This window comes from Rhinopithecus bieti, unplaced genomic scaffold (assembly GCF_001698545.2).
Source record: "Rhinopithecus bieti isolate Rb0 unplaced genomic scaffold, ASM169854v2 scaffold_33066, whole genome shotgun sequence".
Taxonomy (NCBI): domain Eukaryota; kingdom Metazoa; phylum Chordata; class Mammalia; order Primates; family Cercopithecidae; genus Rhinopithecus; species Rhinopithecus bieti.
The window spans coordinates 354,329-369,167 of NW_016814098.1; positions in this window are offsets into that span (position 1 = coordinate 354,329).

The window sequence follows — 14,839 nt, forward strand, 5'->3', positions numbered from 1 at the left end:
TTTTTTTTTTAAGTAGAGACGGGTTTTCACCATGTTAGCCAGGAAGGTCTTGATCTCCTGACTTCGTGATCCGCCCGTCTCGGCCTCCCAAAGTGCTAGGATTACACAGCAGAAGTTTTAAGAAACTTCTTCTTGCTTCAACCTTGGCTGAAATTTCTTTTAACTCCCCTGTCTTGTGACATAATATGTATATCCAGGTAGTCTTTCATTGCTGAATTAGGGTCACTCATTGCTTCAGAGTTATCACTGTAGACCAAACTGTCATTGTAGTCATAGAAAGTAATGGAAAGTATACTGAATAAGTTGTAATTTTAAAATACAATTTATTTTTAAAATATATATAATTCCCATTATAAATTAGATTTTTTGTGTGTGTGGTGCTTTCCTCACCACGAACAATCTAGAGCACAGAAAAAATTCTAGTAAATAAGTGATTTAGCTAGTTAGGGCTCAGCAAATTGATAATACAGTGAGATTTCATAGGGTACTTGAAGACTACAAAAGATACAGTTCAACTGGGACGTGTGAGTTTTCAAACAACATGTGGTTCTGCTGACTGGGCAGGAAATGGTGTTTTGGGGACCTCTTTCTCCAAATTCATCAAGTCAGTATGTTTCATTGCCTGATACCTTCCGATGCACCTCTCTACGCTACACTTCAAATTCCATGGATCGCTCCATAGTTGGCATTATTTGGTCCCATTATGTACAATCCAATGTCAAGGCAAGAAGCCCCAACTCACTCCCCATCTGCACTCCAGAGGTTCTTAAATGAAGAAGGTTTGCCTTAAAAGAAGAGTTTTACCACAGGGGCCCTACTGGCATTTGGGGCCACACCATTCTTGGTTGCAGGAGCTATCCTGTGCATCAAAGGAAGTTTAGCCACAACCCTGGGTTTTACCCTCAAGATATCAGTAACACTCCCCTTCCCAAATTAAGATAATAAAAAATGTCTCCAGACATTGCCAAATGTCCCATGAGGGGCAAAATTGACCTCACTCCCCCAAGTTATGAACCACTGCCCTAAAGACCAGTCCTCAATTAGAAGACTGTGGGGACATTTTCTCCCTGCCAGTCCCTCTGATGTTAATCATGTGGAAATGACCAAAGACAGCTCTGGGAATCTGCCCATTTCTCTCCTCCTACTAATTATTTTTATTAGGCCAGCAAAGCAGAGAGATTTCTTCATTCCAACAGAGTCTTATGGAACAGACAGTTTATGTCAGATAAAAGCACATTCATGGATTTCAGAGCCTCGGGATATATGTATATTTTTGATGACAGATATCTGAAGGGTTTGCATTTCTACCAAGTACAGTCTAGGCAAGCCTGACCTTACCGGTTCCTTGAATCCCTTGATTAACTTAAAGTCAGCAAGAATGCTTACCAAAGACCTAGATGTGAAACATCTTCATAAAATGCTTCTTATGCTGATAATTATGAAATAATTCTTTATGGGTGGCACACTCAAAGTGACTCAAGGTCCCTTTGCTGATCATGAATTTTCATTGCAATTTAGTGGCATAAGAAGTTGAGCTGGCTATGACTACCTTGAAAATTCTTCCTTCCTGTGTGTGGGTATTTGTGTTTTAAAATGAAATTCTCAATATGGGTTTTTGAAAATGATTTTCATCTTATTCCTCTAAGTATAATACAAAAAAGAATATGGCATGTTTTATGTTTCAGGTACTATGTAGCCTATCAAAGGAAGAGAGGGACTGCTACTGTCAGGCTTATTCCCCATCCTTGTGGGCAGATAACACCAACACCCGTGAAAGAAGGAGAGGAATGTACTACTCTGGAACAGAACAGTGCACACTCTGCATGATACAGAGTACAAGGTATTCAGAGAATGGGGCTCTGTGAAGGTTGGGGTCTTCAGTAAAGGCTTCACAAAGGATGTCAACCTGAAGCAATGTACATGGCCACAAGGTGCTGCTTTCCCCTGCAGAAAACCCAGACTTGGAGGTAGAGAAGTGGTAGAGCAGCTGGACAGAATTCAACTCATTTATGATCGTGACCAAGAGGGTATTTATAAACAGCCAAATAAGACAGAATAGTAAGGATGTTAAAATATGCCATGTCCTGGTTAAGTATTATTTCCTTGTAATAATAAGATCAGAAAGGAATCCAGGGACTAAAATATTGATGTAAGTCAGAAATAACCTGAAGTTTGAGTTATTTATTTTGGTACTACTACTGCTGTAAGGTAAGTAAGAAGTGCTAAATGAACAAGGAGCATCTCCTATTCATTTGGTAGGTCACGTATCTTATCTATTCGGTTTGATGGTAGGATCTAGATTCACTCTATATTAATAGAACATGAACTGAGTAACTACTACCTAATGTACCAGGCATGGGACTGTGGTACCTATTATTATTCCAGGAGCTGGAGACACAGAGGCAAACTGAACAGACAAGGCCTCTGTTCTCAGGACCTGCCTTTTCTACTGTGGGAAGACTGGCAATTAAACCAGTAAACAATCAGAAGGTGATTGTGTCCACTGGAGAAAATGAAGCAGTGTAACGTGACAAAATAGGGGTCTGCAAACTATGGCCTACAGACAAAGTCAGCCCACTGCCTGTTTTTATATGGCCCATAAGCTAAGAATGGCTTTTATATTTGAACCCCAACAAGTGGAATATGTCTTCTCATTCATAGACCTACATTACAAAAAATTATGCTTTTTTGTCCTATTTTGAGTATCCTTTTTTTTTTTTTTAATTATGCTCATTTGTTTTCTCTGTTGTCATTTAAGTACTTACATGATATCGTCAATTTTGCCTCTTGGCCTACTGTGTGTCCCTTTACATAAAAATGTTGCCAACTGCTGTGTTAGAGACCCACAACTCTGGTAGAAAAGGACCCAAGGCTAGAGCTGCGAAGGAAGACCTTTTTGAGCAGGTGACATCAAGGCTGAGACGTGAATGGCTACAGGACATCCTGGGTTCTCGTCTACTTCTGCCAGGGCTACGTAACATCTGGGTCTCTCTTTTCTTATTTGTAAAATATCTCAGTTGAACTATATCATCTGCCTTCCCTAAACCACTATAGTTCTGTTTCTCTGTTGACTGAACATGGCGCATCCTTCATCATCATTCATCTTTCATTACTCATCTATGTCCATTTCACGAGTATGAAGAAGAAACAGATCAGCAGAAGAGACGTTTCCAATTCTCCACTTTTGCACGCATCATACGGTTTGGCAAGATTCACAGAAGTCCCATAAATGAGAGTTCTACAATTAACCTCCAATACCTTGATGAAGTATGTGGAAGTTTGTCAGAGCACAAGGCCAGATGCCTTACAATTTTCCAAACATTACTAAAAAAACAACCCACGCACACTCTGAATTATTGTGGTCTTTCAAAGTCTATACAAAGTAATATGCAAGGAGACAAAGCTATTTTACCAGGCAGACAGATATTCCAAATTACTGGTTCTTAACAAGCATGGTAATACATCAGTCAAAAGCAATAAATTTAAACTTAATGAAATCTCAATTTGCCTACAGTGCATTTCACTTTGACATTTTCTATATTGCCACGGTGCTTTGATAAAGTTTTTTAAAATGCAAAGAAAGTGTCTGTAAGGCTAAAGACCAGACTTGGTACCATTGTGGCCAAGGCAACATTACAGTACTTAAGTTTCATCACTCTATGCCCCGTGGCAGGCAGAGCCCCGGCGCTAACACAGGTTCAGTTTTCATTATCATCGTATGATTATGCATTTTACTGCATTTAACTGATAATACAACTACCAGCTCACCTTAAAAGAATTAGCTTGGAGGTTTCATTGCTTTCCAAATGGAATTCATTTGACAAACAAATGACAATTAGCCTAGTCTCCCTGTTCTGCGTCAGGATGCTTTTTGATTGAACCTAGACCAATTTACAATTTTTAAATGAGTTTAGACATTTACATTTAAAATGTCTAGAGGAAATTAGCCCTGGGACATCCAACAGCCAAAATGCTTTTTGAAGTTGATTATTATTTGATCTAGTACCCTCTACCTGTACATTTTGTTCTGACTTCAAAGTTTGGGAATGTAAATGCCACCTCACCTCAAAGCACAGGGAGAAACTTAAAAGCAGTTTTGCTCATTATGTTATGCAAAGGAGCCCATATTTTAATATTCATTTAATATGGTTAGTTAGCTTTAATGACACCAGTGCGACAGTGTCATAGTTTTGGAATCTGAAAGCGCTGATTGAAGTTTCCGACCGCTGCCTCTATTTTTCTGCACAGAAAGGGATCCTGCCCTTTGAAGGACAGATCAGCTCCTGGCTGCATCCATTCTGGCGAGGGCTAAACGTGATAACTTTCAGATGAAGAGTTCACCTGCGTCGGTGAAGAAAGCACAAATCATGATTTCAGGGGCGACAGAGACACTTGACTGTCAGATTCCAATTCTGTGTGTTTTCTAAGTGCAAGCCCTTTGCCCACCGCTGCTGAGGAAGCTGCTAGTAATTCCATTATAAACATGCAGTGCTGATAACCCAGCCACAGAAACTGGTATTGCCCTGAAATTAAGCGCACTGATTTCTAGCAGAGAGCATATTTTATTTATTTATTATTGTTTTTATTGCTACATTATTGTCAAAATGAGACAACAACAGCCTTTTTCTCATTCCATGTTGTACAACTGCAAAAATTAAATATGGTGAGGGGAAAGCTTGCAAAATGTTTTATTGTACCCATCACCCTGTTCTGAAGGCCTGGTAATCAGTGTTATCCACAGTATATTCAAAGGAACCCTCTGGAAGAAAGGGCATGTGACGTAGTGCTGAGGAGTCGGCAAGTCCCTATCTGCATGGAGTTATCATGGCTTTCACAGGTCATCCCTGAGAGCTCACCAGAATATTTTGAATTTCTAGTTTTGTCTCACACTATAGGACACACACCACATGTTTTCAAAATAACTTTGAGTTCAAAAGAGTTCCCTCATGATAACACTGTATAACCCCAGCACAGAATTAATGGTTTTGAAGACTGTTTTCTGTGAAGGTAGCAGAGGCTGACTTCAGTAACCCTGGCGCTCCTCAGTGCTCACAGCAGAGTCATGAGGCAAGACTGCCTGGAGAGGGAGACGTCACAGATTAAGAATGGCAGCGGAGGGCGCCATGTTTGGTCTCCTTGGGAGAATTGGTCTGAATCCCCTGATCTCACCACTATTATTGTGAAATTAGTGATTAAACAACAACAACAACAAACAAAATTCTTTTTCATCCATTTTATTGCTGAAGAAATTAGATGTCCTCTAAGGTCACTTCAGATCTAAACTGTGTGATTTCGCATCAGCATCCTTTCACCCTGCCGCACTCCAACCTCATTTTCCTTAATGAAAATGGAATCCAGGTCCCGCCAAAGTGTCCTTGGAGTCAACTCTGTTTTGATTCTAAATGTAACACGCAAGCACCACATTTTTTCACACACAGACTGTCCCAAGTAGAGACATGCCAAGTCTTTCTATCAAACGCTTCTCATTGTCTATTTTTCTTCCAGTAGAGACAGCACTCTCTCTTCCTGTGCGAACAGCCTGGCGGCAACCATGTTGCACAACATCCTCAGCCCGTGGCTTAGAAGTCTCCAGAGTTGCCTAAGAGCCCAGGCTGCACAGCTGGAAACCTGGAGGTTTTTGCTACCTTGTCCGCCCTCTGCTGGATGGACCGACGTCTGCTTACGAAGTGGCCCACAAACAGCCGAAAGGTTTCCCCTTAAGGTGGGTGGGTTTTCACTAAGCTACGGGAAATCATTTTGGGATTTTACAAAACAAATTTTCTTTTTTTTTCAGAGATTTTTAGAAATACACTTTCTTCTCTCCAGATATACAGGCATACCAATTTATTCTGCCTACGTGTTTGGAAAAAAACAGAGAATTTGTCAGTGAAAACCGTAAAAGATTCTAACATCTCTCTCTGACAATCAAATGCTGTATGTGCCCCTGCCCTGGCACTAATGACCTGGCAACAAGGAAATAAAATAACACTAAATCGGAATAATTATTCTAATATTGTCACAACACGAAGAAGCAGAATATGATGAGGGTTAAGACCGTGAAAACAGACTGCCTGGGTATAAATACTTCTCTGACTGTTATTAACTGTGAGGCCTTGCCCAAGTTAAATAACCTCTCCAAGCTTGAGCTTCCTCTTCTGTAATATGAAGTTATAATACTATTTGTCTCCTGTGGTTGTTATAGTTTATATATATATATATACACACACACACACACACTCGGAGTTTTATATATATATATAACTATATATAGTAAACATATATAACTGTATATATATGGGTTAACTATATATAAAACTATATACATTTAACAAATAAAACTGTATTTATATAGTTAACATATATAACTGTATTTATATATTGTTAACATATATGAAACTGTGTATATGTATAAGTTAACTATGTATGTGTTGTATATATAACAGACACATATATAGTTAATATATACTATATAGATTGCTATGATTAACCCTATATATGTTATATATATACTATATATATAATAAAACTATTTGTCTCTCGAGGTTGTCACAGTTAACCCATATAAGACAAATAGTATTATAAATTCTGATTCTTGAGAAAAGGGGCTAGCTTTGCAGGAATTTTTGATATCTTCTTTGTAGGACCTCATAAAAGAAGGCTAATAGTTGAAAGAATTTTTATGTAGTAGACACACATTCACCTACTCAATAAATATTTAATGTGCACCCACCCTGTATCTACAGATCAGAGGCTGAGTAGAGAAGATGCAGATGTAAACAAGACAGACATGGTCTCTACAATGTAGAGCTTACATACTGATGGGGAAAACAGACAGTAAACAAGCAATTAAAGATGAAGAATGTCTAAAATGACCATCATAGAATGCAAAACCTCACCTGGAGTACCCGCTTTCTAATTTTACAAAAGATTCCTTTGTACGGAGAGATCTCTGTGTTGGAAAATGTCATAATCTAAAAGAATGCTAGAAGAGCTATAAAGTCCTCATTATCCAGGGTCCAGAGACTGTATTTAGGAAAATTCACAAATAAAAAGGATATATTTGCCCACAAAAAATTACATAGGAGTTGCAGTGCCAATTCAGTAATACGCAGAGCAAAACATTGCATCCTTATGCTCAAAGTTTCATCTGTATGAAATAGAAATGCATTTTCTATTTCATACAGTGCTCGATAAAACTCCACGCCACAGTGGTGCAGAATATTCTTGAAGGGTTCTCAGAATTAAAGTGGGTTGGCAGGTACTAACTCAAACACTCTTAAGGGTTGCTGAAGAGCAACTGGGGATATTGCAGATCTGCCAGAAGATATTTTTTCTCTACTAAAAAGTGGCGCACCTGTAGGTATAAGATACAGATATATACAGTGAATACTGTATATAATGAATCTCCTCTCTTACCCAATTTCCCAAATAGCTGAGGGGATATGAGGGAAATAATTGCATCTAGTTTATCAGGCCACGATAAATCATACCTTTATGAAACTTCAAGTTAAATTATTATTAGACTCTACTGTATACTGGATTGCATCTTTCTTTAATGAATTTCCATGGGAGAAAACAACCTGAGGTCAATTCACAGGTCACAGAACAAGCCCATGATAATGGCCTGTTCTTCATCACCGTGTGTGAAACTATTTTTAGTAACCTACCTTCTACTCCTTTTTATTGCAAACTGATAACTTATACTTGTATAGATTTATGGGATGCAAAATTATGTTATGATTTATGAATACAATGTGGAATTAAATCAAGCTAGTTCACATACCCATCACCTCAAATACTTAACACTTTTTGTGGTGAGGACTTTTGAAATATACTCTTTCAGCAATTTTAAAATGTACAATACTCTTTTATTAACTATATTCACCACACTGTGCAATAGAACTAAAAAAAGAAAAACTATATTCCTCCTGTCTGAGATTTTGTAGCCTTCAACCATTATCTCCCCTTTCCTCTCACTCTCTAGCCTCTGTAACCACCATTCTACTCTCTGCTTCTACAAATTCAATTGTTTTCCATATTACCTATAAATGAGAACATGAAGTATCTGTCTTCCAGTGCCTGGCTTATTCCAGTTAGCATATGGCTCTCCAACTGCTGTTGCAAATGTCAGAATTCCCTTCTTTTTTAAGGCTGAATAGTATTCCGTTGTGTATACATACCACATGCTCTTTATTCATTCATCTGCAGTGGATACAGGTTGATTTTATAACTTGGCTATTGTGACTAGTGCTGCAGTGACCATGGGAGGACAGACACTTCTTTGACAAGCTGACTTCAAATCTTTTGGGAAAATACCCAGAACTGAGATTACAGGATCATAGGGTAATTCTATTTTTAGGGTTTTTTTTTAGGAACCTCCCTAAGTTTTTCAAAATTGCTGTACTAAAACTCTTGTTGCTTTTTCCCACTCCCTTAATCTTTTTTCTCAGTAACTAATCATGCTCAAGTCAAAGTTATAAACATCTAGTCAAGTAGAGATGAGACACGTGAGAATGTTATTGCTCAAATATTTAAATCGGTGGATTAAATGATCCAGATGAATATATTTATTTTTATACAAAAGTTATATATACATGTATATTCACATGTGTGTGTGTGTGTATATATATATATGTAAACACACATCTGTAGATGCACATTCATGAGCACACACACACATACTTATCCCATAGAAAGCAAACTACCCATGTACCAAGTGGACCCACAGTGACTGGCTCAAAATTATTATCTTTGTTATAAACACAGTAAAATAAGCAAACTCCACTTAAGAAATGAGCTCCGGTTCTTCACATTTACAAGTCACAGTCTGAGGGATCTTAGCGTCTAAGATCTCACAATTAAGGGGTGCTGATCCCCAAGGTAACTTGACATTTGCAGAAAAATATTGACTCTTTTTTGCAATGTATTAATATTTTGATTACATTGACTAGTCTCTAAGGATTCTTTGTAGTTAGATTGTTTGCTGGTTGGTACCCTTCCCTGGAAACCAGTAGGCTTCTTCATCCACATGCATAAATTACATTTGGTGATGTTGTAGCAGAGATTAGTAGAGCTTTGGTTTGGTAAAACTAATTCTTAAGCATAGATAAAGAGCCATTCCATTCGCATGGGAAAGATCTGCAATGAAAGTCACCATTCATGGGTCCGGAGCCATCTCCTCTCAGTGTGGCCACAGGTTCCCATTCTCAAGGCGGAGTGAAAGTGAGACCGAGGATCTCTCACTTGACAAACGCTTTTTCATGTGAAATACATGAACTCCTTTTCCCCCTAGACTAAGTTGTGTCAGATCATTGTCTCTTCCGCAGTACAGGAAGAGGAGCTAATCTATAAAACAATGAGACTTCACTCTGGATGCCAAAATCTGCAATTACATTGTACAGAGGGGCTTCATGAATAATTCCTGGGGTATGATCTGACATTAATCTGGAAGTTAATACAGATCTGGGGCATTGCCAGCATAAAGCTGACTGATTTCTTTATAACAGCGCACTTTCGAGGTGAGGATACAACCTTTTCTCTGAGTTACACTCTCGATCCAAGCTGAGCACTCAGCTATCATCTTTACGTCTTCTGTTTCCTCCTCCGAGTTGGCTGTCTGGGTATTGGCAACACAGCACCATCTTAGAAAAAAAGGCACTTCAATTAGGCAAGACAGCACCAAGACTTCAGCTATTTCTCACGTATTAGTTAGTTTTAAATGGCCTTGTAAGAAAATCCCCCAGTGTGGCAGAACTGTATATGCGACACTGTTCCTGGCCAAGCCTTCGACCAAGGCCCCAGTTTGCTCTCAGAACTGGTCCCTTACTAAGGCCTAGGGAAAGTAATCTCAGAAAATCTCCTCTAGGAGTTATTGATGGGTCAATGTTGGTGCCTCCTCTTGAAGTAAATCAGAATCACGATTGATCTTTTCTGCTGATCTTTTCTTAGTTAACATGTTTCATTGATTCAAAAGCATATTTATAGGGTACGTATGTTCAGCATTGTAACAGAAATTTTGACAAATTATTAAGAGAAAAAAAAAACACCTAACCAATCAACAATTTTTTTCTGCCCTGGGGATTTTCCTATCCAGCTAAAGAAAAGTGAGTAGAACAGATAACAATGTTTAGAGAAAGAAGTGGTGAGTGGAATAGAACACTGGGAGAAAGCATTTTGCAGAGAAGGGATGAGTTTGGGTTGAGCTTTGGTGGCTGGTAAGAGTTTGGGTTGATGAAGTGAACTTTTGTGATTTTTTAAGATAATAATAACCAAGCAAAAGAGTGGGCACGACACTGATTTTCCTGAATTTAAAATATTTGACAACAGGTATGGCACAGATATTAACCAGTCAGAGGGCTGCAACCTGCCATTAACAACCAACACACAGTAACAGTGCAGAACGCTGAAATAGCAGCCTGGCTCGGCACTGTTCAGCATTTTCTCGTTCCGTTTGTTGGCATGCCTATTGTCTGTCTCCCTCCCCTAGAATATAAATGTACCTGCAGCACACGAAGAACTGCCCAAGTATGACTGTTTCTCCGTATTTGTTCAGCGGCTGAATGTTTACAAAACTGTACACAAAAATCTCAGATTGGCCTGACGAGAACAGAAAACTCATCTTAGGGGGTTGAAAATGAAAATAGACAGATAGGATGGGCAAAACAATGGCGATCTTTAAATGTCGAGATTAGAATTTTGAACAATTTTCTCTGAATAGTGGGGAATCAATGGAGATATACAAAAACACAGGAACAACAATCAGATCGTCAGCCTCATACCTAAAATCATTGCTGTGTCCCTAACCCTGATGAACTGTTACTCGGTGCCAGATTTCTGGCATTAGTACTTTGTGTTTTACATGCATCACCTCATTATGCCCTTGTAACAGCTCTACGAAGTGCATCCTATTATTACCTTCTTTTTACAAATGGGCAAAGTGAAGCTTAAAGATCTCCTGTAACCTGTTCAAGGTCACATAATTACCAACCACCACACTATATGCACACACACACACACACACACACACACACACACTGATTGAAATGGTTTTCCTAGAGAAATTACATAACATTTCAAAATTACCCATAATTTCAGCATGATACCACTCTTAACCATTTCTTTATACTTTCTTTTGGGCTATTACTCACATTTTATATAGTTGTACTACAACTATTACACAATTTTGTGATATGCTCTTTTTTTACTTAACGTTATCATGTAAAACTTCTCTTGTCACATAATATTTATAATTATAATTTGTAATTGTTGTTGTTTAGTTCCTTTTTTTGCTATTACAAATGATGTTTCAGTGAACATGTTCCTCTACATATCATATTTACTTTCTAATTATTTCTTTTGAATTAATTCCCAATAGTGATTAGACTGTGTCAGAGAGTAGGAACATTTCGTAGATCCTGAATTGTATTGCCAAATTGTTTTCCAAAAGTGTTATACTAACTTCTACTACTTCTAATAATTACTATTTGCCTATTTTACTAAAAATCTCATGATCATCAACTATTACCTAATAAAAATAAATGCTAATAAAACTTTCACCTAATAAAAATAAATGCTACTTTTGACACATGCATGTGAATGTTCATTACAGCACTGTTCACAACAGCAAGGACATGGAATCAACCTAAATGCCCATCAATGACAGATTGGATAAAGAAAATGTGGTACACATACACCATGGAATACCATGCAGCCATAAAAAGGGATGAGATCATGTCTTCTGCAGGATCATGGATGGAGCTGGGGTCTCTTATCCTTAACAAATTAACACAGGAACAGAAAACCAGATACTGCATGTTCTCTCTTGTAAGTGGGAGCTGAATGATAGGACCTTATGAACACAAGGAGGGAAACAACAGACACTAGGGTCTCCTTGAGAGTGGAGGGTGGGAGGAGGGAGAGGAGCAGAAAAGGTAACTATTGGGCACTGAGCTTAATACTTGCGTGGTGAAATACTCTGTACAACAAAACCCCGCGTTACATGTTTACCTTTGTAACAAACCTTCACATGTACCCCTGAACCTAAAAGTTAGAATAAATAAATTAAATAAGTGGTACTTTTCATTTGCATTTTTGTTACTAGCTAATTTAAATATTTTTTAAACAAATGTATCTCTTCAAACTTAAATTGTCTGGGCAATCTTTGGTCCATTTATTCATCGGAGTCTTAATATTATTCTTACAAGGTCGATTAAGATCTTTATACGCTATAAATCTACAGCACTACATAAATAGCACTACAAAAAGTGCTACAGTTTGTCTTTTTTATATAAATATATTTTATGATTTGAATTTATCTTTATTTTTTATAATTTTACTGCAGAGGCATTTTAAAATTTGTTTGCAATTTATTACTTTGCAATTCCTTCAGTTGCTTCAATCTTTGGAAAGTTCTCATCCTTCCATCTACCTGATACTCTATTTTATTTTTGGCTGATTTTCATTGATTTGACCTTTTTTAGCTTAAATTTTTTCCCATATGGAGATTGGTTTTGGTACATAGAAAACAAGGAATAAATGAATTTTCCTCAATCTCAACATTTATAAAAGAATTCTTCATTTTGCTACTGCTTTTAATACTATATTACATCTTAAATCTTTCTGTTTAATTTATGAGCTTCTATCCTGTTCCACTGACCTATTTTATTTGTTAGTATTCTAGTCTTGTAGTTTTTACTGCTGTTGTTTTATAGTATGGGTTTATATTTGATAGGACTGGCTTTTTTCTTTTCAACAACATTGTTGAGAGTCACACCATTTACTTTTTCAAATGAGGTCATAAATGACTTTTGTTTTATCCAAAATAAACTTCTGAAATTTCAAGTGAGATTGCTTTGGCCTATGTGTAATCTTAGGAAAAATTAGCATTTTATGCTTCCTTGATTCTAACCTTTCCAACCATTTATTCTAACCTTTTATATTTTCCAATAATGATGTCTTTATGTAAGTCACTGACATCTTTTATTATGCTGTTTCTTAGGTTTTTATATTAATACTTCTGAATGTTATTGTCAACAAGACTCTTGCATAACCTCTAATTACTTTTATTGATAAAAAAGAATGTAATTTATTTCATATGTTTCATTTGTATTTAGTTAAAATTATATATTTTGCTAGAAAATTATGGAAATTATAATGTGTATGTTCTAGTAATAATATAAAATAAATTTATATTTATATATTATAACATGCATTTATATGTTTATAGCAATAAATATACATCTATTTAGCTAAACACTATATAGAGAAACATACATTTATAATATATATTTAGTTATTTCTAGAAAGAAAGGCTGTATATTAACTATTATAAAACCTAAACCTCAGTCATTATTTTAGGCATTCCTCACCTTTAACTTATTTATAGCCAAAAGTCTCCCATGGCAAATTACCTTAATTATCTGACTGTGCAAATAGCTTTTTTGAAACATATATAGGAGACTAGTTTTTAATAGTCGATGTGAATGTTAAATTACTAATCCTTTAAAAATTAACTGAGCTAAAATTATCATGGTTATGGCCTTTGGGACCTACATCACTATATTAGAGCCAATTCAAAATTATTCCTTGGGAATTTTATCACTTACGGTAAGATTCAAGTGCAAGTAATAGAAACTCATGAAGCTATGGCTAAAACAAGTGAGTCTCACAGATTCACAGTCATCAAGGCCCAGGCTTCTTCAAGCTGAGTCTCTGATGGAACAGCTTTCTGCTTCAACCTACGAAAGCCTTCATTTGCATGCTCCAAAATGGCTGTTGGAGTACCAGCCATCATCTTCCCATCCCATCTTCTCATTCTCCTTCCAAGCAGCAGGATGAAGAACAAGGTAAGAAAAGTACACTTCCCCCATTTTAATGAGACTTCCCAGAAGCTTCATGGCCCATTGTCTGTAACTTTGATACATGATCAAATCTAGCTGCTGTCATGGAGCCTGGAGGATGTAATTTCTTTTTTTTAACCCAGTAGCAATGTGCCCAGCTAAAACTTAGATTTTTTTTTTTTTTAATTTGAGAGAGAAGGGTGAAAATAACTCTTTAGTAGGTAACTGTCTGGGCCACAGAATCTTGACACTGACAAAATACAATTCTTTGCCCTGAGGCAAGTCAAGATGGCCTTCTATTCAAACATGTATACTTTCAAAGCTTACCAATCTTTATGTCAGTCCTTCTTTGTCTTAGTCCATGTTGCATTGCTACAAAGGAATACCTGAGGCTGTGTAATTTATAAAGAAAGGAGGTGTATTTGGAGCTCACAGTTCTGCAAGCTGTACAAGAGGCATGGTGCTGGCATCTGCTTCTGGCGAGGGCCTCAAGAAGCTCACGATCATGGTGGAAGGCAAAGGGAGAGCAGGCGGTGTCACATGGGGAGAGAGGGAGCAAGAAAGAGGGGTGGGGAGGAAGTGCCAGGCTCTTTTAAGCAACTAGCTCTAGTGTGAACCAATAGAGTGAAAACTCATTCATCACCAAGGGAATGGCACCAAGCCATTCATGAGGGATCTGCCCCCATGACCGAAACACCTCCCACCCAGCCCGGATTTAATATTGGGAATCAAATTTCAACATGACATTTTGAGGGGACAAATATTCAAACTACAGCATTCCCCCAGCAGAGCTGATTGTTAAGTGTGTTTAACCAATACCATACACTACCTGACCCTGGGTACTTTTTAGAGCTTATAATTTTATTTTATTTTATTATTATTTTTATTATACTTTAAGTTCTAGGGTACATGTGCATAACACGCAAATTTGTTATATATGTATACATGTGCCATGTTGGTGTGCTGCACTCATTAACTCGTCATTTACATTAGGTATATCT